The sequence below is a fragment of the Sus scrofa genome, chromosome 9, assembly GCF_000003025.6.
Source record: "Sus scrofa isolate TJ Tabasco breed Duroc chromosome 9, Sscrofa11.1, whole genome shotgun sequence".
Taxonomy (NCBI): domain Eukaryota; kingdom Metazoa; phylum Chordata; class Mammalia; order Artiodactyla; family Suidae; genus Sus; species Sus scrofa.
Genome location: NC_010451.4, coordinates 54,498,158 through 54,503,102, shown reverse-complemented (window position 1 = coordinate 54,503,102; position 4,945 = coordinate 54,498,158).

Genomic DNA, 4,945 nt, shown 5'->3' with positions numbered 1-4,945 from the left:
ATCTCTAAGTATTCTCCCCATTTAAAGTGCTCACATCCAAGGAGAAAGGTGGAGTTCCCGTCGTGGCTCAGTGGTTAGCGAACCCGGCTAGTCTCCATGAGGATGTGAGTTCAATCCCTGGCCTTGCTCAGTGGGTTAAGGATCTGGCATTGTGGTGAGCTGTGGGGCAGGTTACAGTTTCGGCTTGGCTCCCCATTGCTGTGGCTGTGGCTGTGGTGTAGGCCCGCAGCTGTGGCTCCGATTTGATGCCTAACCTGGGAACCTCCATATGACGTGGGTGGGGCCCTAAAAAGACAAAAATAAATACATAAATAAACAAATAAATAAATAAATAAGTAAAGAGAAAGGTAATTTAGTCCTAGAAGAGCAATCTTCCAAAAAGATTCAGGAGTGTTACCTTGTTCACATGTTAGTGGGAAAACCTTACATGGCCCAGTGTTAATTATCACTCGCTGTAGTCAGTGGCAACTGACGCTTGGACCATCCAGTGTATTCAGAACTCAGGCAGAATTCACAATTAGATCGCCTCAACTCAATCCCTACATGCTCTTCAGTTTTATCAAGGGGCTACACTTTTGCCAACTATTATTAAATAATAGACACCAGTGTTAACAACGAATGCAATCCTTTTTGCTAATGAATGGCAGAGTCAAAAAAACAAATGTAGACACTCAGAAACTGAATGTGTGACTGAAAGATATTTTCCTCTTAGGCCATCTGCTAACACAGTGTGCTTTAGGTTCATTCATAAAATTCCTCATGTGTGAAAGTTTATGCATGGGAAACACTGTGCTCTTACATGGGTGGTAGTTTTTATCCAAGGTCCCTCCAGATATCCCAGGACCCTGTGATTTCTTTGTATGTCTTTGAGGTTGCACAACTAGAGGAGACCTAAAATAGAGCTTCTCAAACACAAATGCGTGTATGGGTCACTTGGGAAACCTTGGTAAAATAGAAAATAAGACCTGGGAAGGGTCTGGGGAACAGACCTAGATGCTGCATTTCTAATAAGATTTCAGGTGATCCTGAGAGTCTGCCAGTTCTATGTTTCAGAGGAGATACAACTAACTATCCTTATAACAAGTTACTGTGACGTGTGGGCTCTCTAGCTGGATTGTCTGGGTTCAAATCCAAGATCTTTCACTTCCCATCAACGTGACCCTGGTCAACTCTACTTCTCTTCTTCTTCGTTTCCTCATGTTGTTCTAAAGCACAAGAGTTCGGAGTTCCCGTTGTGGCTCAGTGGTTAACAAATCTGACTAGGAACCATGAGGTTGCGGGTTCGGTCCCTGCCCTTGCTCAGTGGGTTAAGGATCTGGCATTGCCGTGAGCTATGGTGTAGGTTGCAGACACAGCTCGATCCTGTGTTGCTGTGGCTCTGGCATAGCCAGCAGCTGTAGCTCCTATTAGACCCCAAGCCTGGGAACCTCCATGTGCTGAGGGAGCAGCCCCAGAAAAGGCAAAAAAGACAAAAAATAAAATAAATAAAGCACAAGAGATCATGTGTGCAGTGATGCACAGAACACTGCCTGACACACAGGCACCCACTCAGTCAGTATTAGTTGTTATTACTCCAACAGCCAACTTTTTAAACCTCCATTGAAAGAGTGGGAGATGTTATGAGGCATCTGGAAGCCAGGGTTGAGGAATACATATTTATATATGCTTCTTTATTCAGGAAATGATTTAAGGCAGCTGGTTGTTAATTGCTTTCCCCACATATCCATATCTCTAACAGATGACGTGAATACCAATGCATAAACATAGACTTGAAAATAACTAGGAATGTGTATGTCCCAAAAGATGGGTACACCCCAGGTAAATGTTCAATTGGTAATGCCATTAGCCAGCTAATCTTAAAGTCATGGAATTAATGGTATTTTTTAAAGTATTAGCTTACCGTGTCTAGCTAATTTTCTAAAATGTTGTATTCTTTGAATTTCAGTTGGGGGTTAGGGTTTGAGGTTGAGTTTGGTTTCAGAATAAACTGAGAAAAAGGCTATCTGGGTGTGTCTGTCTTTCCTGTTACAATCACTTAATTTTCATACTGTTAAGATCCTATGCATTCTGTTACGTCCGGTTAGATACTTATCAGGTACCCCATGGGGTAAAATCCTGGACCAAAAATGCAAAAGACTCTGAAAAGCATTAACTTTGCCGACATGGGTGGAAGAATCTAGGTTGACTCTGAGATGTCTTGACCATGGACAGGATTTCTGTGTAAGTAAAACATTATGAATGTGGTTTCCCTGAACAAATATATAATTTATCTGGGGCAGCAGGACCTGCAGGCTAAAGCATCCATCTAGGAAGCACTAAATCCTTTTACCCATGCTGAACGATGATCTAAGACATGGTTACTTTGAAATCATTTCATCTCTCTCATTCCCCCGTGTGCAAAGGAAGGATTAAAGATGCCCATGTCACCTCCTCAAAGCTCTGGCACAAACTAATTATGGTTTAGAAACGGTTGCAAAAGATTATCACCGAGACATGTATATGACAAGAGGATGTTTACACACACCCATGGCCCAATTGGAACATAAGTAAATGCCAAAGAAAATTGATGACAAATATCGCAAGGCAAATTGTTTACTCTCAAGTGAAGGAAGGTGGTGTCCTTCAGGAAAAGGAGTCAGCTTAGCGCACAGGCAGCATGAATGTGTGATTTAAAGAGAAATGGTGTGTGGAGGAGTTCCCGTCATGGCTCAGTGGTTAACGAATCCGACTGGGAACCATGAGGTTGTGGGTTCAATCCCTGGCCTTGCTCAGTGGGTTAAGGATCCGGCGTTGCCATGAGCTGTGGTATAGGTTGCAGATGTGGCTCGGATCCTGTGTTGCTGTGGCCCTGGCGTAGGCCGGTGTCTATAGCTCCAATTGGACCCCTAACCTGGGAACCTCCATATGCCCAGGAGTGGCCCTAGAAATGGCAAAAAGACAAAAAAAAAAAAAGAGAGAGAGAGAGAGAGAAATGGTGTATAGAGTCTAGGAGTTGGAAAAAGGGGCCATATACTAGGTCTATTAATCTAACATGATAGAATGGAAAAAAAAAATAAAATAAAATAAAACGGTGGAATGGGAGTTCCCACTGTGGCACAGTGGGTTAAGAATCCCACTGCAGCAGCTTGGGTCGACGTAGAAATGCAGATTCAATCCCAGGCCTGGCACAGTGGGCTAAAGGAATCTGTATTGTCTCCCATGCAACATAGGTCACAGCTGTGGCTCAGAGCAGCCGTGGCTTGGATTCAGTTCCTGGACTAGGAACTTCCATATGCCGTGGGTGCAGCCATTAAAAAAAAAAAATCGACAAACAACTCCCCCCCAAAAAAAACCAGTAGAATGAAATGCAGTTGTCAAACATTTGTTCATTCGTTTATTTCCTTAGCAAAACTTGAGAAGGGATTGAGAAGCAGTAATGAAACAAGCAGGGCTTTACGTGCCAAAAACATCAAATCAAACAAGGTATTTATTGTCCTTCATTTCAAGAAGCCCATAGTCCAGGGTGGAAACAGACATGAGGAACAATGATCACAATCAGGTGTCACAGGTGTCACTGGTGAGATCATACACAGCGGTGCTTAAGAGCAAAGAAGAAATGCACCTGTTTAAATAAGACTGTAGGTTGGGAATAAGATTGCAAGATCTGTGTATATTTGGCTGTTCCTACAGCCTACAGATGTTCCTAGGCCAGGGGTCAAAGTGGAGCCACAGCGCTGACAATGCTGGATCCTTAACTGCTAGGCCACCGGGGAACTCCCTTGAGAGCAAGATTTCTGGAGATGATGCTTACCTTGCATTTGGAAGATAAATCAGAGCTTGCTTCATTGAGCAAGTTCAGGGTATGAAAAACATCTCAGCCAGCCAAGCTCAGAAACCTCCAGAGGCTTAGATAATGTATGGGCGTTCTCTCTCTGGCAAAGGAGGTTAAGATTTTAACAGAGACTTTTCCATCTGAACATGGAGGAAAGTAACCAAGGCATCAGAAGGCTTTGGAGGTTTTCAGCTTAGGATTTTTGCCAAAGGCCCTTGGGCTTTTGTGTCTCCCAATCAGAGAAGCTTCACTTTTTTCTCTTTTGCATGTTGGTCACCCTTGTGAGAGTCCAATTCAAGAAGAAAAAAAAAAAATCTGTAGCGAAATGGAAGTCTAAAACCAAGGCATAGTGTTCAGGGAAACCTTCCCCCAGTAGAGAAATTGGTCACCTCTCTGAAAGTAAGTTTTCCTTTTCTTTGCTTCTGTACAGGTCAGAGCCCTCAGCACTTTTCCTGAAATCCCGGTATCTCTCCGACCCCCCTAGTTCGACTAACTTCACAGACATACATCTCAACCTCGCTGCATCGGAAAACAGCTCTATGATCCGCTTGTTCTGCTCTTTGCTCGAACTTCATGATAGATTTCCATGTTACGAGTAACAACAGCTTCATGGTTTACCCTTCAAGGGGAGCCCACATGTCCTGCGTAGCCAGGGGCAAAGTTTCACCTCAAATAAGTGAACACAGGGCATTAGCAGCACCCATGAAGTTTTGAGAGGAGGGTGGTCAAAATGATATGTTTAGCTGCATCCTAGAGATTCTCACATTAGGTGAAGTAAGTCAGAAAAAGACAAAGACCACATGATATCACTGAGATGTGGAAGCTAAAATACGGCACAAAGGAACTTATCTGCAGAGCAGAAACAGACTCACAGACCTAGAGAACAGACTTGGGGTGGCCTGGGGGTGTGGGGTGGGGGAGGGAGTGGCATGAACTGGGAGTTTGGGGTTAGTAGATGCCAACTATTATACTTAGAATGGATAAACAATGAGGTCCTGCTATATAGCATAAGAAACTATCCACTCTCTCGGGATAGCCCATGACAGCAGATGATATAAGAAAAATAATATATGACTGTGTCACTTTGCTATATAGCAGAAATTGGCACAACACTGTACATCAAGTATATTTTAA